Source organism: Ambystoma mexicanum, chromosome 9, assembly GCF_040938575.1.
Source record: "Ambystoma mexicanum isolate Mex_15411 chromosome 9, UKY_AmexF1_1, whole genome shotgun sequence".
NCBI lineage: Eukaryota > Metazoa > Chordata > Amphibia > Caudata > Ambystomatidae > Ambystoma > Ambystoma mexicanum.
Genome location: NC_090931.1, coordinates 972,283,183 through 972,308,423, shown reverse-complemented (window position 1 = coordinate 972,308,423; position 25,241 = coordinate 972,283,183). Strand labels below are relative to the sequence as shown.

At 45.8% G+C, this 25,241-nt stretch overlaps 1 protein-coding gene across 5 annotated transcripts in view; it reads left to right on the top strand.

The window, feature by feature from the left end:
- Positions 1-25,241, top strand: part of TLK1 (tousled like kinase 1) — a 1,414,233-nt gene that overhangs the window by 545,305 nt on the left and 843,687 nt on the right. The window lies entirely within an intron of this gene.

Genomic DNA, 25,241 nt, shown 5'->3' with positions numbered 1-25,241 from the left:
GACCTGGAAAATGTCAATCAAATCAGAACTAGGGAGACACATGGACAAGGGTAAAGAGGTCCTCAGTATGCCTAAAATACAGAGAGAAGCCTATAAATTGTGCTGGAGGTGGTACATTAAACCTAGAGCAGAGGTCTACAACCTGCGGCTGCATATGTTTTTGACTAGTACTTCCAAGATTCCTCACCAATGTCTATGGTGGCTCAGGCTGATGGGACTTGTTCAGAACATCTGGAGAGCCACAGTTGTCTGAACAATGCAGGCTTCAACCTATGAAGGTGAACTTGTCTCAGAAATGCCGGCGATTGGGGCAATCCCATCATACGCGCAAAGTTAAAGGATTCTGGCAGACCATCATTTATTTAATTTAGAAGGTTATAGAACTTGCCTTTCCTTGGGACCTGAGGCTGGTTCTCATGGCTCTTTCAGAATAACTGTTTTACCCACTGCATTGTCGCGATGATTTAAAGGTTTAACAACTGCATTGCTTCTCACAGTGAAATTGGTTAAGGAGGTGGTAGAGAAACTTGAAGGCCCACATGACAAACCGTGGTGGAAGAAGATGGGGCACCTTTTTAGCAATGTGGAAAATTAATTGTGCACCTGACAGAGGGCAGGCCGCATTTACTGGTGCATGGCTTTGATTGCTAACCTTCTCAGCCTCCAAATTCACCAACCCACATGCCCGAGACTACTTGCACAGCTATCGGTTTTGCTTGCACAGTGTCTAGTGTGGGGGGTAACTGCATCCCAAATATTGACTAGAAGTAGGAGCAAGCCACAAAAGATGTTGAATTTTGTTTTTCATTAAAGTGTTCTTGTTCACAGCTTCGATTTTCCAGTGATCTTTACTAGATGCAAAAAACCAGATGATGCATTGTTTTGGTTATATTGCATCACTGGTTATGTTGGCCAGCTCTTAAATTTGGAAAACGGGGAAGGTGTGGATGGCGGATGTGTTGGGTGTTTCATTTGAAAGATAAGTGTGCAAGTTAACTGCTAAGCATTTCATTGTTACCTGAATCGTTGTGAGTAAAATATTTTTGACAAACATTTAGCTGTACATAAGCCTTCAAGTTAAGAGCATGAGGTTTGTGGCATTTAGTCAGAAAATAGTTTGCAGCAACTGTAATGACTGACTAATCCGTGGAGAGCTATGAATCTCCATGTCCAAAGCCTTTGTGGTTTGGAGGAAAAGTGAATGTACATGTGTCCTGGTACTCTGGCCTGTCAACTGAGCGCTTAAGTCTTTCTTGACATAGCTTAAGAACGACATGGTCAGAATGTTCAGACCATCCCACTACAGTGGGTTACATAAAGAAACTTGATATACAATTCTGTCATCTGAGGCCCAGAGCGTTACGTCGAGAGAAATTGCGCCCTCTGTTTTGTGTACCCGGCATTCAGAAAACCGCAGTGGATTTATTTTATTTTTTTAGGACAAACCCCCAATAGACTGGTTTGTCACTCGACAAAGCTCCAAGTTCCAGACAATTGCCAGCTGGATTTATCATCCAGGCACTCTGAGGTTCAGGTGGGAGAGAGGGATTTGGGTTGGATTCAATGAATGGAACCTGCAGGCCGGCGACGTGGAAGTTTGCTCACACCTTTACCAAATTTGCCAGCTTTGGTATTTTTCATAAATTCCAATACTACTTGCCTGCCAAACAACGTAGAAGACTCGGACTGTGCATAAACAGCCTGAAATTGCCTTTTGGGGGTGGAGGGAAGGTTGCGTGCTAAATGACATGAAAGGAAGTTGATAAACAAAAATCTACATTACTTTAGTGTTTTATGTACATGTAAAACACTTTTTTGTAATGTACTGAGGATTCAAGGTTTGGATATTCAGCATAGGAATATATGAAAGATGGTGCCAGAGAAGAACTGTATGGTAAAAGAAAGCTGCTTAGCTAGAACTGAAGTGCCTCATCCAGTAGGGCAGCAATGTCGGAGCCCCTTCCTGTGGGACTGCTCTGCTGGTGGTACTGATCCCAACATACCCATGTAACTCTGAGAGTGGCAGCAGGGTTTAGGGTTGCATGAGTTTGTTCTATTTTTTTATGGGAGTAGTTTACTGTGTTTTTACCATGGGTGGTGTTTGCCATGTTTTGAGGACTAAGCAAGTCTCTTGTATGCCACTTACCTTTTGTACTGACCATAGGGGAGTAACCAGCACTTAAGTTAATTAAATGTTTGATCCACTTTCATGGAATATATGGGAGTATGTATATTTTAAGTACAGGGTTCGACATTGACGGGAGCTATTCTGCATATAGCATAAAATAACCTGGTAAGCTTGAAACCAAACCAGGATCTACTTTTGATTCGCAATGCCAACTGATGCCATACAAACATATCTACCTGACTATTTGTGTGATTGAGAAGGTGTAAAAAGCATGACGACACATGTAGGGGACACTTTAATTTATTCATTTTAAAATCTTTTTATTGAGGTTCCAAAAGCAGCACATACGAATATCTCATATAGGAATTGAAGAAATTAAAACATAAAACACAAACGGCAAACAGCAGGGTAACATTGGCATTGAAAAACAGTCTTGTACGCTGACACATGTAAAGCAAATAATGGGAGAATATCCAGAGGGGTACACACATCAAGGGGTTTGACACAACGCAAGTCTCAAATCTCACAAGGTCATTTTAATGAGCCACCCCACGGTGCATCTCCAGTAACTATATAAACAGCCATTTATTCTCTCAAGGGAGTTTGTCATCAGAGTGACGGAACATCGCCTGCAATATGGCCCTACAAGCTTCCAGATTCGAGGTGGGCTTGTTCATACCTCTCCAAGGCCCGGTCCCACTCTGCTGGTTCAGTAGTAGCCCATTTCAGCAAGTCACTTGGAATTTTAATGCCAAATTAGGGGAGGGGCCTGGCAATTTGTTTATATGATGACACAGAAAATGTGAGGCTGGGGATACCCTCACCCATCATAACGGAACACAGGCTCCGAGCGGAGGGGCAGCGCCTGTGGCATTATCTATATGAGTGGGGTTTGCGCACAGCAAATGGCCGTTTCAGTGAAGACATCCCAGGTAGAGTAACTGTCTCATCAGTGGGAAGTTCCAGAATTGACTATTTTTGTCCCTGTCAATTTTTGGAGTCACCTAGTGGGGTTTGGTGTGGTTGATAAGATCTGTAGTGACCACTTTCCCATGCTTAACATCCGACTGGCACCCACAGTTGCTACGTCTTCCCCAGTGTACCCCCCTGGAGGTGTCGGTGAATGCCTCCCAACGAAGACTCAAATGGAAACATAATCTGCAGGAGGACTTATTGAAAAAGGTAATTCAGTCTAACCCACAGGAATTGGAAAAGCTACTGTCTGGGACTCTGGATCATGCAGACATTTCAGTAGAGTTTGGTTCACTATTGTCCAAGCTTTTCTCTGTGTTCTCCTCTGCTCCGGGTAAGTGCACAGGCTCAGCGAGGCTGGGCTGGTTTGACTCTGTGTGCACTCAAGCGAAGTCAAAACTTTTTTTCATTTGAGCTGGCCAGGGTGCTAAAGAAAATGCCATTATTAGTGCCAGGTCCTGCAATAAAAGGGTTCTGGCTACTAGCAAAAGGACCGTTGAGGCGGTAGCATAGAATGCCTGGGTCGGTCCTTAAAGGGACAATGATACCAAACACTTCTGGGAGATTGCACAGCGTGGTCCCCTAAATAAATACAATCCCTGATGTCCCAGTCTGTAATGTGCCTGACAAGGCTTCGCTGGAGTATTTCTCCTCGTTATATACTTTGTCGGGAAGAAGAGCACTGTGGGCCTGTCACTGTGGCACCAATGGACATTGTACAGATTATTTATGCAGTTAAACTGAGGGTGCGCCAGGGCGGTGTCCTGGCACCTCCTTTTCTGCCTGTGTATTTATGGCCTCTACAAACGTTTTCTAAACTTCTCTCCTGATGTGCCTAGGATAGGTGGTTGGTCTCTCCCGGTTCTTGTAAACGCAGATGACTGTCTTCATGGCGTGTACCCTGAGAGCACTGCAGTCCCTTATCTCTGACTATGCTGTTTTTATGGATGGATTAGACCTAGTGGTGAATGCAGCAAAGTAGGCTGTAATGGTCTGTTGGAAGGGAAAGCGCATGGTTAAATTCAGGGCCATGCGCAGTAAGAGCAGCGTGATCCCCAGGTTTAATCTTTTCGACTACCGCAGTGTCAGATTTCCCGTCAGCTTTTGTGCCACTGCCCATATATCAAAACAGGCTGTGCGGTTTATGCATGCTCTGGGTGGGTTACTAGGGCAATGACCATGTTCAAAGCCAGACCAATGGATCTATTGCTCAAACTGTACAAAGGCGAGGTGGCCTCAGTGGCTAGATTTGGTATGGAGATGTGGGGCTATGCGAATTTTGATGCTGTCCAAATAGTGGAGAATCATTGTTGGCTCCAAAATTTGGAGTATACATGGAATTGGGTTGTAGGCCAATCAGGGATGTGGTTTCCTTGCAGCCTGTCCTGCACTGGCTTAGGGTCAACGATCGAGCTACTCACATCTGATTGCCAAGGATCCCAGTGGTAAGATTGCATGGCTGTGCCACGTTATGAAACGACTGAGGGCAATTAATATTACAAATCTGTTTTCGCCATGCAGTGTGCTTTCCTGAGGTGAGATAACTGTTGTTTGCCTGTTTCTACGAGCATGTGATCTCTAACGGAGAAAGTGGAGAGCTGCTGAAACCCAAGAGTAGAGGGTTAATGATCATTATGTCCAGAAATGTTTGCTGTGGGCAGAATTCCCTACAGATAGAGTACTCCTAACTAGGGCACGGTTTAACGGTGTCCCTTTAAGGGCGGTGGTGGCAGCTTGGTGTGAGGGTGATGTTAATCGGCCCTGCCCTCTGTGTGATGCGCCATATTTGGTCCTTGCAGACTTGCTGTTTTTCTGCCCTGTATATGCGAAAGTGAGAGTCTCTGTCCTACGGCCATTGCTGCTTGAAATGGGCAATATCGGCCTGCTCTTAATATATTTATTGTGGGCGGACTCACTTCGGGTGGGCAGGTCTCTGCTTGCATACCTAAAAACTGCACTTTACATGAGGAAATGTATGCTAAGAAGTATGACAAAAGTGAATTTGTATGTTTATCATTGTGCTATGCTGTGAATTGTCTCTGGGTTCTTTTTGGCTTTCTTAAGGAAATGGTTCTTAATGTAACATATTTGTATTGTATTCTGTACTGTTTTTATGGAATGTAATTTGCATTTTATTCTGTATTTTGTATTTTCTTATGGAATGTAATTTGCAATTCTGAAATAAACTTAATGATGATAATAGACACAAGGTCATAGTGTGGAAGTTAGATTTGTGATTGGCTATGGTCTTGCTCATGTTTCTGTAAGAGAGCTTCTGCTTGCAGGCTGATTCATGATGCACATGAATTGGTTTTAGCGCCTCCTCATCAGTCTTATTTCGACCCTTTTACTAAAGGTCATGACATTTATCTGCCCCTCCTCCCTCATTGCTTTCAGAATTGCATCACAATATTAGTTTCAGTAGTGCCCATAATAGACAGGAAAGTTAGTTGGGAATGTGGTGGAAGTGGAGCTTTTTTAGAGGGGCAGTGTGCTTTTGGGGGAGCCTACCGCAACAAAAGTAGGCATGGACATACGTGTTCTATTATTAAATCAAAAATGTTGCTTTAACACATGTATCCAAAAGTAGTCATAGAAGCTCAGACATTTTTAGACCTTAATTACTGTACTTTTAAGGTAACCACTATAAATGTGCAACTCAGCACTCAGACAGCGAAGTCCATGTCGGTCCTTGTTAAGGCCCCTTTCAAAACCCAGAGACGGTTGTCCCAAAGCTGACCCTCCTCTGGCTTTAGGGACTTCCTCGACCGGATATCTCGCAGAGTGGATACCCTTTCGGGGAATAATCGCCGTAGGCAACAACGGACTCGGTTTTTCTCCTGCTCCTCAGCCGCCGCCTCAGGTTCAGGTGGTAACACCACCGAAAATCCTACTAAATGAGGGTTCTCCGCGCTCGCACGAGACCCTGGTGGGAGGACGCATTACGTCTCATTGGGAGGCGTGGCAGACCATCACTGAAGGCAGATGGGTCTTGTCAGTTGCTCGGGGCGGGCTTCCGCTTACCCCCTACCCTGCCCCTCAAACCTCCTTTTCAGCTGCCGGGCTCGCCCTCCCTCAAAGCCGAGGTTCAGAAACTTCCAGACCTCAGAGCTGTGGAACCCTTTCCCCTCGGGGAGTGAGGGGAGGGCTTCTACTCCTGGCTGTTTATGGCCCCCAAACCCAACTAGGCTGGCCTGTGCAACATCCTAGACCTTTCCCAGTTCAAGCTTTTCCTACCCCAAGAGAAATTCAAGATGATCATGCCCAGCCAGATACGGTCCTCCTTGCAGATGGGCGATTGGCTCAGTGTGGTGGATCTTCAGGATGCGTACATGCATATCCTGATTTGGAATCCACAAAGGAGATATCTCAGTTCCTCTTTGGGAGAGAAGCACTTCCAGTTTCGAGTGCTTCCTTTGGGCCTCAGCTCGGCGCCGCGTGTCTTCACGAAGATGTCGGTGATTGTGGCCCATCTTCATCTGCAGGGTATCCATGTGTATCCGTATTTGGATGATTGCTCTTACGCAGCCCTTGTCCGTTGAAAGCAGCGGGCAATCTTCAGTCCCTCCTTCAGCTCCTGTTCCATCTTGGGCTGTCCTTGAACTGGCAGGAATCTTCCATGACGGTCTCGCAGGACTTGATTTTCCTGGGTTTTCGCTGGAACACGATCGACTGCAGAGTGTACCTGAACGGGGACAGGATGGTGGATCTGTTAGCCACGTGTCAGATGGTTGTGCAGTCGGAGAGCATGTCGGCCTGGTGGTTCCAGAGGCTTCTGGGCCTCATGACTTTGTGCGTGTTGGCTCTTCCTCTTGAGGCGGACTCAAGATGAGGCGGACCCAAATGGCTCTTCGGAGTTCTTGGCGTCAGGCTGTGGACCCGGATTCCAAGCTGATGATTCCGGCTTCCATGAGAGTGTACCTGGAGTGGTGGTCATCTCTCAGCAACCTGTCGGTGGTTGCAGGGTTTCAGGACCCTGCCCCTACGGTGACAATCACGACAGACTCCTCCCTCCTGGGGTGGGGTGCGACGTTAGATCTTCTTCAGGTCTCGGATCTCTGATTGCCTCAGGACAAGCTCCTCCACATAAATCACCTAGAGCTTCTGGCGATCTTCCTAGCGCTCAGGGCGTTCAGACCAATCATTGCCAACAAGGTGGTCCGCATACACACGGACAATGTGGTGTCGATGTACTACATCAACAAACCAGGGAGAACCAAGTACCCCCCTTCCCCCCCATGGACCTGTCCATCTAGATTTCGGAGTGGGCCGTGCTTCCTGGTGTTTGGCTGCTTGCAGTGCACATCCCGGGCCAGCTGAATGTCACAGCGGATGCCCTCAGCCAGCGGACAGTGCTAAGCTATGAGTGGGAGTTGAAGGCGGAGGTCCTCTCATGGATTTTCTTGCGTTGGGGCACACCGGAGGTGGACCTCTTCGCTACGGCGGCAAACAGGAAGCTTCCTCAGTATGCCTCCAGAGGGGGGCGGGGAGCCACCTCTCTGGGGGTTGCTCTCGAGATTCCATGGCACAACATGCGAGCTTACGCCTTCCCGCCTCTTCCTGTAGTCCATCAGGCAATTTGGAAGCTAAAGAACTAGGTGAACTGTTCCCTCCTACTCATAGCCCCGTGGTGGCCTGCCAGGTTTTGGTTCTCAGAACTTCAACACCTTTCGATGTGTCCACCGATCAGGTTATCGGTGACCCCCGATCTTCATCAAGGGGAACAGCAGCTGTGGCACCCCTACCCACAATCGCTCAGCTTGGCGGCATGGTGCCTGAGTTCAAGTCTTTAGAACATCTTAACTTGTCTGCGGATAACATGCGTATTATCCAGGCAGCCCTCGACTAGGTCCCAATACAGAAGTAAATGGCTCAGGTTCTTTTATTGGTGTTTGGGAAAGCGGTTGGACCCAAGGGAGGCTAAGGTTGACACGGTGCTGTCCTTCGTATCCTTCCTAGCAGAGTCGGGTGTTCACGTTCTGTCAGGTAGAACTTACTTTCAGCGGTTTCTGCTCCTCTTTCTACGGACCAATGTTATTACTCTTTGTGTAATCTAGTGGTTAGGAGGCATTTTGCAGGCTTGACACGCCTCTACCCTCCAGTTCGTACTCCGCACCCTCCGTGGGATCTAAATGTAGTCCTCACAGCGTTGTACCATAAGCCCTTTGAACCCATGGCCACGGTGGACCTCGAGTACCTATCCTGGAAAGTGTCCTTTTTGGTCGCTGTTACGTCAGCAAGGCGGGTAAGCTCGCTCCAGGCCTTGTCGGTGGAGCATTCCTTCTTGGTCTTTCACAAGGATAAGGTAGTCCTACGGACGAGTCCTGCTTTCCTGCCGAAGGTGGTAACTGAATTCCATCTGAACCAGTCGATACAAACCCTACCTCAGAGGCAGAAAGGGTTCTGCATTGTCTCGATGTCAGAAGGGCTCTTAAGTTCTATCTGGACAGAACATCCGTGCTTCGGAATTCTTAACTATTTGTGACTTTTGGTAACCCTCAGGGTAAGCAGGCGTCTAAGGCGACTATTTCCTGGTGGATCGCCGCCTGCATTACGGAGTCTTTCACCGTCCAAGGGCTGAAACCACCTGAAGGTATTCATGCACACCTGGTGCTGGGCAAAGCAGTTGTGGTTGCTTTTCAGAAATATTTCCCCTGGGAGTCCATTGCTAGGGCAGCTACTTGGGCCTCCCCGTCTGCTTTTTGTAAGCATTATTGTCTTGACATGCGCTCAAGAGCTGATGCTCATTTTGGTCAGGCTTGTTAGGCAGAAACCTGTGCAGTTCCCTCTGGGACCACTGCAAAATATTTAGGACTTCAGGTGTTTGGCAGTAAACCCACTTTGTAGCAGTCTGTACCACACAGATTCACTTGGTAGCTGTGGCTGAGCATTCGGACTTCCCTCAAGAAGAGTTAGGCAGTATACAGAGAATTCACAATAGGTCAAGAGAACGCAGTAGAACAAGTAAAGACTGACCAGGGCTTGGTGTAAAAGAGATATAATTATTTATTTAAAACCACATCTAGAAAAACACACAGGCACTAATACTAAGCAATTCAAAAACACGGTCACTAAAAGATATACACTCCCTTAAAAGAATATTAGACAAGTCTTAAGTAAAGCCCCACTTATTTTCAGACAGCGGTGAGCGCTTAAAGGATAGTTCCGGGACTTTTTTTTTATTGTCCCTACGGTTCGGCCATGTGTTTTTAAGCATAAATCAGTAGATCGTAGAAAACTTTCCTATGGGCCTTATCAGACTTTTCGTCCATTAACGCACTCGAAATCAGCCGCCATTTTGTGATAATCCTATCATTTCCCCCCCATCGACCTGGCTCACCTGCGTTTGCGGCACTAAATCAAATCCCCCGCCCCTGAAACAGACTTTATCAAAACATTCATATTCCCCGCCTCTATCCGTGACGTGACTGTGCTGCGTAGGCAAATGCGCCCAGGCGTCTTCTACGCGACTCCACACAGAACCCGGAAACCAACACAGATCAGCTCACAACACAGCGCGCCACAATTCGGAATATGAAACTGTACTTTTAAATCAAACCGCAAGATTGTAAATTTGGTAAAGTACATTTATTTGACATCAAATGTTTAGAGAATATTCACCGATTTGCATTTTTATTTGCTCTCGATCCAAAATAGTTCGTCTTGAGGCAAGCGATGTTCGTGTGCAGTACACAGGGTGTTGGTTTACGATAAAATAAGCTCTTCGGTCGCACTGATAATCGCATGGCTGTTCCAACAACGAGGCACTAGGCCACCACAACGGTATGTATGTTGCATCTAGCCATTAGTACCGCGAAAGGGCATACTTGTACTTGGCGATCGTCCCATAAAATGGTCAGGGTGGTAACGTTGTTCACGCGGAGAAGCAACTGGCGGTTGTAAAAGCCATCCGCCGGTGTCTGGTACTCGTGACACATACAATAATGAAGGATGTACCTGTTTTATAACATAAAAAATGAAATTAGTCTCACCATCAGATCTTTATTAAAATTATTCATTTTGTATATTAGGTTGGGAAATTATTTCATAGCTAGGACAGTGCAACTGGGTATTATACGTCATTTCCAGTAACCCACCCCCTCTCCTCTGCCTTTTTCAGAGCCGCCTGAGCGCCAGTGGACCACTTCGTCACTGATTTGATATAATATGGCATTTGCAACGCGCCTATACACAAGTGTTTCAAGGCGTGGCGAGGCAGGGGCGCGGGGGGGACAAGGAGAAGACAGACAACGATCCTACTAGGCCAGGTGTCATTCAGATCGCGCAAGTGCAGGGGTAGGGGGAAGGTAAAAGTGCAAGGGGAAGGGGAGGGGGGAAGTGGAGTACAAGGTAAGTAGCATAAAATAATAAATACATAGGGCCAGCTGGTGGCGAGTGCAAGGTAAGTGCAGAACAAGTGCTGGGAAGGGGGGGGCTGTAGGATACTGAGACAGTCCCCCAGTGCAGGGGTTGACAGGGAGGCAGTGCAGGTGGAGAGTGGAAGGGCCCAGGACCGAGGTCGCAGACAGTGGACCAGTTGTAGCAGGGGAGAGGGAGAGAGAAAGCAGAAGCAAAGAGGAAGGTTTTGAGGTGCTTCCGTAAAAGGAGATGGCTCTCCTCAAGATAGTGCGCGGTACAAAACAATATGCCACATAGAACGAACAAGTACAACTTAACCAGTCTTTAAAGCAACTGTATAGTAATTAAATTGCGGTATAAACTCATCTAAAGAGTTACTTACATTATATTTGCATTTTCCATTGTGTCTGTGCTTAGGGCAGCCCCGAAATACCACTCCTTCTATGCCAACGTTATTTCTTCTAATGAACGAACATTAAATGGCTTTCGTTTATGAAATTATATTCATTATCGTTTACGTTATTGCACCACACCCCCAAAAAGAGGTCTTTCGGGATGGTCCCGGCCTGTCAAGGTCAAATAACAATAGAAACTTATACTGAGTCGTGGGCCATTCCGGCACCCGAGCAAAAAATCAAAGCAGCTGACCTTCACTTTGAACGAGCACACATTCCTAGTTAGCTACATTCAGTGTAAGGCCATCTCACAGGACTTGAAATTTACACTCCATCTTTGCATTTTGTCTGCGTGCATTTGCAGCCCTAGAGAACCATAAATACGGAGACATTCTATATTTTTTGAAAAATGATTTATATTACTGTTTGGTTTAATTTAATGCGCAAATGAACAAGGTTGGATAGACACATTGCATGTACACTGAGCAATCACTTTTATTTACACATTACATAGATGCACATATTCAATGGGCCTGCAACATGAGGAGACTCGAGAGAACAGACAATCAAATTACAATCATTTAAACCGTGATGTGTATTTCTCAATGAGCTCTGCTTTAGGTGGACATGGAACAGAGGCAATGTTGGGTGGCAATGCAGTTGTCCCCTGCACAGGTTTGTTCACAACTCCATGTATGTGCCTATCTAGGACATCAACAATAAGTCTCTCAATAAACTCATATTGCATATCCTCAAACACTGGTTTGATCACCCATTGTTTACTTCTTTTAGTGAAGGCCTTATTGTAGCGAAGCGTCCCTAAAGTTCCGGTCGTCCTACTTTGTTGACGGCCAACATTATGGTTATGTGCCAAGACCGCTAGAAGAGTCCGATTTATCATGCCCTCCATGCCAAAATGCAATCGTTTTGGCCTGTACTTTAGGCACATATTGTGGAACACCTCCAAATCTCCTGTGTGGCAGAATTCCGTGAGTCCCCTCAAATCTCTTGTTATAGTTTTATCAAATACAATCTTTTCAATGGCTTTGTGAGTGGGTGATGAAGGAATCAACCACTTCTTCTTCCGTGCCTCCTCTGTGGACACATGGCCATGTTCACAATTGTGGAAATGTTGGTTTGTGGTCCAGCGGTGAACGTTGCTACAGTGTAGCATTACTGACCGCCATTTTTCCAGTAGAATTTCCAACGACCCTCCACATGTTTTTGAGCTCCACCAAAGATGGTTGCTGATTGACTTGGACCACTGTGAAATACCTTGCATATCTTTTTTTACCTGCAGCCGACATTTTTTTATTGATTGTTTTTGCAAGATGCCATACGTCAAATTGGTGATTTATATTTTTGTACTCTTCTCTCATTGTCTTGGCAATTGAAACGTGGCTGTCCGTGGCTATCAGGTCGATCACCATTCCCCGCGATTGTAGTTCTTGCAATGATGCTACAAAGCCAACTTTCTCCATGGCCACTGAGGATGTACTTTGTGACACCTACACGACCACCGAACTCACAATTTTCTTACTTTCCATGTCCTGAAAGTGGTAGGTGCAGTACTTGGCTGAAAATCCTGGGCTGTCGCACTGTCCATCACCGGCTAGCCTGAACCGTTTGCCCGTGAATGTACTATCAATAGACATTTTTTCCATTCTCCAAGCTTCGCTAATGGCTGGAAATAGATAATCGATTTGGTATTCGTAGAACTGAGTTTTCGCAATGAAATGGATTCCCACAAACTGAAAGAAATACTCTAACTTTTTAAAACTTGAACCACTAAAAAGTGCGGCCGCTGCACAAAGTAGATTGCCTGCTGGCAGTTGCCCCAGCATGGGTTGTGCAGACCATGAGAAAGGATGATATTTTGTACATGTGGCATGTATTTTAAGGTTAGTGCCTCGAATTGCACGAGTCGCATTAATCAATGGCTCCCCACATACTTCCCCACCAACCGAATGCCCACATTTCATCCTAATAATAATATCAATCAAACAACTATCGAATACAATGAATTTGGCCTCTATCCTTATACTGTCACTCTGCATCCCAGCTGGTTCGGCATGTAACGTTGAGGACATGTCACTCACATGAAAGGTAGAATCTCTATCGTCTTCCGCTATGTTCAGTGATATTGATGGTGTTTCATTGTCGTCCACTTCATTCTCTTCCATTGCAACATCTGTTCCTTCTCCGGCGATGGGTGAATAAAACAATTTCTTCAACTTTCTCGCGGTCTTAGTTTTTGCGGGTGTGGATCTGTGAATTGATCTCCGACTGCATACGAACTACCAGGAGGACATTCACTATCAATGGCTGGTGGTGGTATAGGTCCGTTGTCAATCACTTCATATTCTTCCCATTGGCATGATGCATCTCCAGTCTCAAGTCCCTGCCAAAAGGTTTAACAAGCAACATCTCTCGTTCGCTTCACTGTCTGTGTAGATCTAGTTCGTACACCCACTCGCAACTAGAGGACAGATTGGAAAAGGGATGTTCAGTTTAAACACAACTTACAGTATTGAACTATTAACAGTGAAAAACAACATAATATAGTGACCAGGACACTAACCTTCTTTTGCTTTCTTTTCTTTGAAACTTTCTTGCCTCGAACTTCAACATCAGGACGCTGTTGCTCCGACTCGTGTGTGCATGTCTCCACTTCCTCTTGCGCTGCAACGACTATATTTTCATAAGCACATCCATCACGCACTGACCCTCCATCGACTCCCTGAAACATAGAACTTTCATTAGTATGTATAATAATATTGAAAACACAAAATGTACTTTGGGACCAATACCCACGTACATCTCAATAGCAAAACAGGAATGAACGCATTGTGTAGAACATTCAAACGACAATTATTCACGCATTGTTGATCTAGTTAGATGGAACTGTCAAGATCCATACCTCGGGCTCCGCATAGACTTCCATTGATGATATTATTGAAGATGACGCTTCAGCAACTCCCTGAAACACAGTAATTGCATTAGTATGTTTTTCTATTTTGTTAAAAAGAACATAAACTTTGTGCAGGCGTCAACGGGTCATCTAAATAGACCTGCACAAATGATCAGTTGTCTAAAATAAGTAATGGATATCTAAATATGATTCGATTTGCTCGATCGTTGGAAGTGTCACCACCCAGAGATCTGCATCAACTACTAGGGGTGATGTTCTTGTAGAAGAAGCTCCGTCATCTCCCTGAAACATAGTACTTGCGTTAATAAAGAAGGAAGTATAGCGGATGTAATCACGTCATATGATCTCGCTTGATCGAACTGTCAGTATCCATACCTCGAAATGCATAAGAACATCAAGGGACGCTGTAACTGCGGTGCACACTTCTGCAAGCTGTTGCGCCGACCCGTAACTGCATGCTCCCCCTTCTTCTTGGACTAATGCTCCATCGACTCCCTGAAACATAGGACTTTCATTAGTAATGAACACAATATTGAAAAAAGAAGACACATAGGAGGGCAACGACAGAAGGACATATCAATGGCTAAAAACGAAAGAACCATTGTGTGTAACAATCACGCTACAAGAATGCAAGATCTGATGATCTCCATCGATGGAACTGTCCGGAAACATACCTCGAGCATCTGAGTGACATCAACGGTTGTCGTCAATGCGTTGGACTCCTCAGCATCTCCCTGAAAGACAGTACTTGCATTATTTTGGATAACCATAATTATAACTGAAAACAAAGACTAGAGGACGAGTACTAGGGTGTACCATTAGGTATAATAATTACACGATAAATTAAAACTATTGATTTACATGCCTAAAACAAGTCAGTGGCAGAATAGCTAAGTAAGATTACCCGATAGGCGCTTGACGTGGCTGATGACTGCAATAACGACACGGATGGAGAATCTTCCGCCTTCATATTGAGTGGATACATAAATGGGGAAATTATTGTTAGCTAATGCTACACACTACCGCAAGGCCGAGAGCTAAATCCGTAAACTTGACTCACCAGTGGAGGGATGTGGACGAATAGAGTGGGAATAGCGGTTGAGAGCAATTTTCGCTTCGCTCGCGGTGTGTTCTTCTTTATTAGCAATGATGTGGAGTACATGTCTGAGCTAAAGTGCCTGCTGCAGATGCGGTATCGATCACCCCTCTTGTCCGCAAAGACTTCTAGGACTCTACTTTCAAGCTCAGACGGTGGATATCCGCAATATCGGACCCATTCTCTTATCTGATCTATTGTCTTAGGGAAAACATGCATTATAGTACCTTCAGATTTATTATGGGTTTTCGAATGGCAACCGCCAATGGAACAGGCAGGCATTGTGGAAAGTTCTGAAAAGTAAAGATCAACAATTCTCTATGAATACCAATGTGTTAAAAAATTAAATGACACATAAAAGGTTCAATGCAAGGTTCGTTTTGGTTCTTGGAACTATACACGCTATTCACATGCGGATAAGTATTTGAATAACTTTAAAAAAATAGAAAAATAATTTGACTAAACTCAGAACATGTGACTAGTTCCTTGCATGTACTGTCTTGAACGAAAAGAAAACATGGATGCAATTTGATGACTACTAGCAAATAGATATAAATTAAAAAATTGGACGCAAAATGATTATGGTACATGGCCTTACCTTGAAGAACAAACGGTTAGATGCAGGGATCAGAGTAGTTTCTTGTCGTAGAACAGGGAGCAGTTCACAGGTTGCAAACTGACGAGTTTGCTCGAAGTGGTCACGGAAGTTCACAGAGACGAAGAGCAGATAACCAGCAACTTCACGGGTTGACTAGCAAAGCGAAAAGAAGTTCTCATTAGAAATATGAAGTGGGTTATAAAGAATTAGAAACAGGGGTGTGTTTGTCAATGAATGACGTGTATATGTCGTGGCATTATGCGGTTTGCAGGGGGGCGTCCAGCGTGAGGGGGGATGCTTGGCAGGAGACACGGGGTCTGGAGGTAGACATGGGAACAACCCATGCTCTATAGACCACTTTGAAGTGTACATGGTCTTTGGCACCTCTTGGCCTTTATCGCTCCCTGACAGCTCCACTTGCCAGCGCAAGTACCCCGGTGCGAACTGCCTTTGATAGGACGGGGGGTGGATTGGGGCGGTGGTCGTGCAGACAAGACTCGTTTGCCGCAGGGCCTCACCAAGGAGAGGCCATCTAACTGCATGTAAGAGGCAGGCTGCAGGATCTAGTACATGGAAGGCAGGGGGGTGAGTTTATAAATACCTCACCCTCCCAGGAGAATATATGGGTGGAGACCCTGGATGCCTAGGCAGTTAGTCAGCAGCAGGCTGGCCTGTGGTGGCAAGGCGGCACGGGCCAGAGGGGGTCATCTCTGTACCCGGTGCCCAAAAGGATGATTTATTATGATCAACCATATTGATTATTTACCTATAACCATGTTTTGTATCAATAAAATCCAACAGCCTTTTATTGCCAACGCTTGAACAAAGTGGTGTGGTAAGTATTTTTGGGGGACGAGGCAAGGCCGGGAGGCTTGATGCCAACCCGCAAAATAACATATGTATGTCTGCTGCATATGGGTTCAACGGTTATGTGGATTGAAGGTGGGCGGCCAGCGTGAGGGAGGATGCTGGCCGGAGACATGTGGTGTGACAAGACAAGGCACAGGAAGACTATTCAATGGAGACACACTAGATTCATTTAAAAAATCAAAACAACCAATGTTAAAATATATGTTGGGTTTTATTTTAGATCTTAATTTCAATTGAACATAAATAATAAAGATTACACATTGTAAAGTTCCGGTTGCAGCACATCCAGGGAAAATCTGCGGTATTGTCCACTGTCGCTGGGGAAATGTCTAATGGCAAGTACCGCACAGGCAGGTATTACTCTCCGAACGCAGTGTCCGAGCCTCCCGTGAAGCCACCAAGTGAAGCAACGATAGGCCACCAGCCTGTACCACCTGTGAAAAAGAAAGATGCAAACTGTATTAAAATGACAAAACTTTCTTATCAATGTGGATTCAGGTAAAACATGTCATTCTGCTTTGAAAAAAATTCTATCTAGAAAATGCACAATATGGAACCAATTTGCATGCGTTCGAATGATATGTAGATGTAATTTTATATGTGGGAGACGACCATGAAATAGTAGTGGCATCACTGACATCACAACCAGAGTATACTTACTCGTTACTCGGATTACGCGGACGAACAGTGCCGCGAAGTTCGTGCATAAGCACCATCATCATCCTCAACACGGTCCGTGAGAGGCAGGCTTCCCTGAACTCTGGCAGCTCGGTGATGCATTGCGGACTTGGCTCGCCTTCCGAAATGTAGGCCAAGCACCCGGAATTTTCACGGCAGCAGCAGTTCTCCTCAGTTGGCATTAGCTTGCACCGATTGCACGTGCACCAGGTGGAGACGCCGTCCATGCGACATGGTCCAGGCTCTTCATCCGTTGACTGGTCCTCCCAACTGCCGTCCGAATTCCCATCGTTTTCGCGTGCTTGCCTTTCCAGTAGTTCCTCCTCGGTGTACTCGGGCTCGTACATATACGGCATTATTGTAGCCATTGTGTGGTAAAGAAAGTAAAATAATTTACAGAGATGGTACAGGTGTTCACAAGGCCTAGAAGCGGCGAAGGTAGCTGACCAGAGCACAAAAACGAGTCACAGAATACTCAAAGTAACACAGAGAGAGGAATGGAATCGAAAATCTGCTGCTGTGTGTTGTGAAACGGTGTGTTTATACTTATTGAGGAAAGAGGCGTCCTGCCATTTCCATGGCGTCACTTCATTAGCTGAGGCGCAGCGATTGTTGACACGAAACGTGCTTTGGCGTTGGGAAATGGGCGGTACGCGTCTGCTGATGTCAGGCTCAGGGGCGGGGGATTTGATTTAGTGCCGAAAACGCAGGTGAGCCAGGTCGATGGGGGGAAATGATAGGATTATCACAAAATGGCGGCTGATTTCGAGTGCGTCAATGGACGAAAAGTCGGGTAAGGTCCATAGGAAAGTTTTCTACGATCTACCGATTTATGCTTAAAAACACATGGCCGAACCGTAGGGACAATAAAAAAAAAGTCCCGGAACTATCCTTTAACTTAGATGGCACTCTAATGGTTCGTTTTAAAAAGGGAGAGAAGAGCAGAGAACAAGTTGAAACAGATCCCAACACTTTGATCAGAACATAACAAGAGGGAAAGGCAAAGTAAAACCGTGAAGTTAGAGTTCAAGTGGCCGGATCCACTTTCAGAGGATCCAAACGAAATGTGTCCAAGGTCACACGGTTGCAGTGCACAAGAGTCTTGTAAAGGTTCAAAAAGGAGTTGGACCAAAGAAAGGGACCAGTTAGAGGGTCAGGGCGGCCAGCCCAGTCCTGAAGGTTAAGGGGTTATTACCTTGTAACAATCTTTAGAAAGGGAGGCCTGGCGGACACGGTACCTTAAAGTGGTGAGAACGCTCCAGCGGGGGCAGTTGTTCCTGGCAGCGGGTGCAAGTCGGTGCTTCGTCCAGGGGAAGAGGTGATCTTGTCGTGGAGGAAGACAGGAGTCTGTTGCACTGCCAGGGAAGAAACCAGCTGCAGAGTTTCTCAGGTACAAGGAGCGGTCCGGTGATTCGCGGTTCAGTGGTGAGTGGCTATCCGGCCGCCGGGGTGTTTGGCACGGGCAGTTCGACCACAAACCGGGCTGGGGTGCGAAGAAAGGAAGGTAAACTCGATCAGGGGGGACGGAGACGTGCCCCCTCGACTAACAGACCCCGGAGCAATCGAATTGCCCCGACCAGTACGTCCACAATATGATGGTTTGTACTGGTTTCTGTTAATAATTTGGGACTAGTAAAGCCAATGGTGACTTTACATGCCCTGGGAGACAGTAGTCAGTCCCAGGGTATGGAGTCTATGGTGGGGTGTCACTATGACACCCCTGTGTTACTGCACCGAGGGTGCTGTGTAACACACATAGGAAAAACGCATGAGACCCTATGGAATAAAGGACCCCATTAAACACATTACTAGTCAAAGGAATGCCATAAATCATGTCCAAGAGTGGGAGAAAAAGAGTCTCACTCTTGGCAGGAGGAAAAAAAACAACTCCAGAAATCCAGCAAAGCTGCTGGGGGACTCACTAGGTTTGGAAATTCAGCCTAAAGAGAGAATTCTCTCTAACAAGGCTGTGCTGAAGAACCTTTTTCAGTAATGGGTATTTCCATCCACCCGTAGTTCCTGTTAGGAGTGCTTGGGAATCTCCCATAAGTATGGAGGGAAGGGGACGGAACGTAGGAGTATAACCAGGTTACTCACCGTAGTGACCACCTTACTCCTAGTCCATAGTCCCCTTTCCTCCATATGCCCGCCGTCCCCTCTAATAAGGTTCCTCTGTTATTGCTAATAGGTCTTTGACCTGGCGATAGAAAAGGACTGATGGGCGGAGCCAAGGTGGGCGGGGTTACGCCGCGTGCCGGGCCCTGCGCAAGAAAGAGACGAAGGACACATTTTTGAAAACATTTTTGGATGCTTTTTAAAAAGTGCTCCGGTCCCGTCCCACAGGGCGGAGAGATGTCCCATAAGTATGGAGGAAAGGGGACTATGGACTAGGAGTAAGGTGTCAGGAACGGCAGCTGGAAGTGTTGGACCCGTTGGAGATTCTGACTTTCTCAGTGAGACATTCTAGTCTTCACCCAACATGGCGGCAGTTCCTTTAAATACTGACTCCGCCCACAAGTCGGTGCGTTGTATCTGCTCCTCTCAGTGCAACGCTCCGTTGCTTGTGTAACGTTCGCTCCTGCCTTCCCAATGTTTATCCCTACTCAGTCAGCTTTCTTGCCTTCAGTGTTTTTCACAGTTACTGTCTGCTTCCTTCCCCTTTCTGGCCTTTCTTTTGTTTTGCACCTTTGATAAGTTTATATTTTTTCTCGGCGTCTGCCTTTCCGCACTTGCTGCTGGCGACGGCTTCTGCCGCTGCACCCTCCCTGTTTTCCTTCTTCTGATTGCTTACCTGCTTTTTCTGCATACTTAGTTTCCCAGTGCCTGCTGTGCTAACCTTTTCTTTCTCGCGGTACCCGCCTTGATTGTTTACGATACCGCAACCATCCTGCCATTCACGGCTCCTTCCTCGGCAGTGCCGGTCTCTCGCTATCCTTCCGCCGTTCAGAACTTTATCTGGTTCGGCAGCCTTTACTTTATTGAGACTTCCTAACTTCATAGTTTGTTTTCTCTGGGACACGTGACTTGCTGATTTATTATTCACTTTTCTTTCTCTTTACCATTTCTACTCCTTACTTTCCTTCTACTGCATTTCTTTCTTTCTTTTCTTCCTAGTTCGTCTTTCTCTTCCTTTCTTAGTTTCTTTCGCGTTTCTTCCTCTTGTAGAATTCTTTCATTCTGGAATTGGAGTTCCATTGGAATAGTTATCTTCCTTGTCTGGAACAAATATTGGAGCCCTGCATCATCCATTTCATCTGGACATTGTGCATTGCAATCTGTGCCATCTCATTGAACCCATCTATGCACTAGGGTTTTTTCTGCCTTCAGGCTTTTTCTCTGGTATCAAGGCTGGCCCCCTGGGATCCCACTAGGGCAGGTATTCACCTCTGCCATGGTGGCCTCCAGAGGGGCCAGACCTTATTTACACGAACAGAAGGTTCGAACACCCAAGGACAAGATTCCTTCTAAGAAAAAGGAGTCCAGGAAGAGTGAGACCGTCCTTCAGGTACTAACCTCAGAGGAATCAGGTGAGGAGAAGGGGGGAGGTAGACCTTGAGCCTGACATAAGGTGGCCACAATGGTGAGTAACCTGGTTATTTTAATCAATCCTTTCCCACCGTAGGCACTCCTCCAGTCAAACAATGCTCTCTGTGGTATGTTAGTATACAAAGCTACAACATCTAAGCATATCGACATCTCTTCATCTGGGTTGAATGGAGTTCCTTCTACCTCCTTGATCATCTGGGTGGTATCTTTGATGAAAGAGACCATTTTCTTAACCATTGGTTGCATGTATAAGTCAGCAAATTTGGATAATGGCTCCAGCACTGAGTCAATCCCGGAAACTGTAAGGGAGGAAAGGTCTGTATGCCCACCCCCTATACATGCTGCATGAAATAAGTCTATTTGCTCATCCCATCGTGGGGAGACGTCCCCCTGTCTTTCACTGGCGACCGTGGTAAGAAGCCGTGGGGCGACGCACTAAGACTCCATTTTGTGCCACATCAGACTCCATTTTTGTACTAGGTCACACAATGATCTCTAAACGGCCACCTCTCCCCTCACCCAGCGCCACGCACAGCCAGCTCCAACAGCCCCCACCACCTCCTCCCCTGACTGCGCTGCGCCAGCCCAGTTCTCACAAAAGCCTAGGCGCGACTGGTTGCAAATCAAGTAACTGTATTCTCTCTTCCTCTGAGCTCACTGCCCTGTGTGTGACCGGGGCAGATATTGACTTTTGTATTCATCCGTCTCCACAAACCTGCTCCTTCGCCCCCACCTTCAGGAATTATTGCCTGCACAACCTTTTGCCCCTCAGCTCTCCTTTCATGTAGCAGTTGGTGAGACTCTTCCTCACTAACCACCCTAGATTCCCCCCCCCTATAACTAGAATCCTGTGTGATCATACATTCCACTTAGACTAACACCTATCAATCTATTCGTTTGAACCATGAGGCACCGGGGTGAATACATCTCTGATCGAAACCCTCAGATAAGCCACCTCGCAAAAAACGACCACCGTGGCCCCGCCCCACAAATGCACAGGTTAAGAATGTGTTTGCTGACGATTTATTGGCAACCCTGCATTCTGGTATAAGTTTTATGTGTTAAATTAGTTATAGCATGTCGAAGACTATTTTGTAGTTTAGATTAGTTAGAATGACCACACATTGCGGATCCAGCCTGACCGCCACCCAATCCAGATGAGCCCAGCTGACCCACTTGCTGCGAGAAGTAACACCTCTGCACCAACCAATCGGGCTGCACCAACCCCCTAAGGCCTATACAGTATTGTTACAATGCTCCAATGGACTCTTACTATTCATCCCTTATATAATTCGTCACTGATGACCCGATGTGGGTATACATGTTTTTTTCTGCCTTGTTGGCAGAGTGCTCTGAGCAGCAGAGTCCTCTGCGTGCATCATTTTCCTTTATAAACCTTTGCTTAACTTGCAGGTAAGTACTCCTCGTGGCCAAAGTGGACCTCTGCCACGTTCTCCTGCTCTACTCTTTTTCTGAAAATTGACGTGGTCTGCTTTAAGGCACTGTTTAAACACCTTTTAATTAGTTATTTATATAGCACACCTATCCCTATGGCATCTGGGCACTTTGCATACATAGGAAGTTACATTTAACAAGTTTATGTGCATGGAGAGTTATTCATTTTTCATTTACAGTACAGTTTACATTGAATATATACATTCTCTACATGGTTGATTGAGGTTATCCCCATAGGGTTTATGACAGTGCAATATATTCAGAGACATTGAGCATAGTTTAGCTATTCAGAGATTCAGACTTTGGGTGAAGAGGTGAATTTTAAGTTGTTTATGGAGGGTCCAGAAATAGTCGTTGGCTCTAGGTACGACTGCCAGGGTGTTCCATTGTTTACTAGCTATTGTAGGAAAGCTACTGCCACCCGCTCGGCGTGACCAGGAGATGCATGTAGGCTGTTCTTGTGGGTCTATTGCGATGAGGATTGGCAATTTTGTCTTACACGTAACGTGGGGCTGACTGTTGGAGACACTTGTGAACCAGTGTGAGTGTCTTGAACGTGATACGTTCTTGTACTGGAAGCCAGTGGACATTCTGTCTAGTTGAAGAGATGTGGGTGGTTCTGGGGATATTAAGAGCAGCTCTCAGGACATTATTCTGCAGTGGGATGAGGTATTTTTCCTATGTGAGTCTTTGCGCTTGGGTTTCAAGTGTTTTCACGGGTTTGTGAATTATAGAATAACTTGTGAGATACACACTTATTAGTGTTTTTTTATACAGGTTATACACTTTAATGTATTTTTCATTCAGGTCATCAGCACAAGGTAAATCACCTAGTGTTTGTTCTATTTCTATTTTGTTCCACAAATATCAGTATCACACAATTTGATTCACTTAGTGTATTCATTTGTGACATTAATTGACTTTTTCTGGTGATGGGTGCGATATTTCGTATATAGAGCATTCATGCCAGTGCACAATGTGTAATTTACAAAAAATATTTCTGCCAACATTTCTTTGCTCGTGCTGCTTTTTTGCCCTTTCGGCACATTCTTTACTTTGTCTTGTCAGTTTCGTATTAGAGGAGTGGGGTGGTCGATGGGAAGAGTGGGTGAGCAGAAGAGTTGTTGGGTTTCGGGTGGGAGTGGATGGATGCTTGTGTTGGGATGATTGGGTTTGGCACGGGGGATTTGAAGGTGAGGTGTGGAGGGGGTTAGGAGTTTAAGTTGTGGTGGGTGAGAAATCGAGGGTGAGGCATGGGGAAGGGTGGTGATTGGGGGGGATGAGGTGGGTCGAGACAGGAGAGTCGATGAGTACTGAGAGATTGAGGGGGGACCAGGTAAGTTTTCTCTTCAGTGTCTTTGTTGCGATTGGTGTGTGAGAGAGGGTAGGGGGGTTAGAGGGGGAAAGGGACGGCTTCTTTTCTTGCTAGGGCGAGGCGTGCTGTTTTTAGGGATGGGGATGATGGAGGGGGATGAAAGGTTGTTGGATCGGGTGTGCCTGGGAGGGTAGTGAGGGGAGCGGGTATGATCATGGTAGGCTGATGGGTGGATGGGAGAATCAGTGGTCTTGGGGTGGTTGGCTCGCCATCGTGCCCCTCTGGCTTGTTGTTTGGAAAGGGGATGGGTAGGGGATGTGGTGGAGGGTGGGCTAATTTGGGGAAGGGGGGACGGGTAGCAAGGCTGGCGGGAGGTGGGGAGGACGCACGGGGATCATTTTCGGCAGACCTTGGTCGATTGGGTGCAATCATGGTTCGAACTGTGATAAATATGGGGTTGGATGACTTTGTTCACACCATCCCACTTTAGCTATATCTCTTGATGTTAATTGTTCATACTTTTATGATTAACAGTAATACGCTGTACCTAGCGATTATTTGTACTTTCCAAGTTCAATTAATTCACTGGGTGAGGTTATTCACAGTTTCTAGGTTCAACTAAACCTGGTGCTATTATTCACGTATTCGAAGTATTATTGTTCTAACTAGGCCGTAGAATGTTTTTAGCAGAATTTTAAAATGTAGCTAGACCACAGAATATTCTATTGGGCAGACCTTCAAATTGTAATTAGCCACGGATAAGCTGTAAAGCACACTTTCAAATGCAATTACTACACAGATTTGTTGTTAGGTGAGTTTCTAAATTCGAGTTGGACTACAGATATGCTATTGGGCACACTTTCAGCGGAACTACACCACAGCCATTAGGTGGCCTTTCTAAGTGCAACTAGACCACAACTATGCTTTAGGCAGACTATCTAGTTGCAGCTACTGCAGATACGTTATTAGTTAGATTTTCTTCTAGCCAACTAGGATACAGGAATGATATTAGGCAGACTTTCAAATGTAACAACACCACAGGTATGCTTTTAGGTGGATTTTCAAGTGCAACTAGATCACAGATATGCTATTAGGCGGACTTTCTAAAATCGGCTTGAACACAAATATGCTATTCAGCACTCCAAGTGTGACTACACCACAGATATGCTAAATGCTAGAAGACACTTACTAAATGCATTTAAACCGAAGGCAAAACTACTCCACAGATGCTATTAGGGACCCTTCTGGACGCTATTTCACCACCAGTATGCTATTCGTCACACTTTCTAAATGCTATTAGAGCAAGACTAGACCACAGATCTGCTGTTGGGCATGTTTCAAATGCAATTATATCACAGATGTGCTGTTTAGGAACACTTTGTAAATGCGTTTTCACCACAGATGTGTTATTCGGCACACTTTCCAACTGCAATTACACCATAGGGTTGCTATTAGGGACTCTTTTTAAATGATATTTCACCAACAGATATGCTATTCGGCACACTTTCAAAATGTAACTACACTCTGGATGCTATTAGATGGACTTTCCAAATGTAATTATGCCACAGATATTCTATTGGGGGACTTTCTAAATGCAAAATTTCTACATGTAAACTACAACGCAGATCTGCTGTTAGGAATTTCTAAATCAATGCTACTACGCAGAATGACAAGTTTACAACAGATTATCTTACTGGGTTGAGTAGTAGGGTAGTATGGCGTGAAGTAATTGCTTCTCTCCCCGCCCTTGCCACACTTGTTGCTGGCTTCTTGCTTCTCCTCCGTATACCTGCTGATACAACCTGGAGCCGTCTCTGTAGGAGCCGTCCTTTGCCTCGGGTTCCTTAGCCGATGGGGCTGCACGGGCAGAGGGCTGCCCTGCAGTGGCCAGTGATGT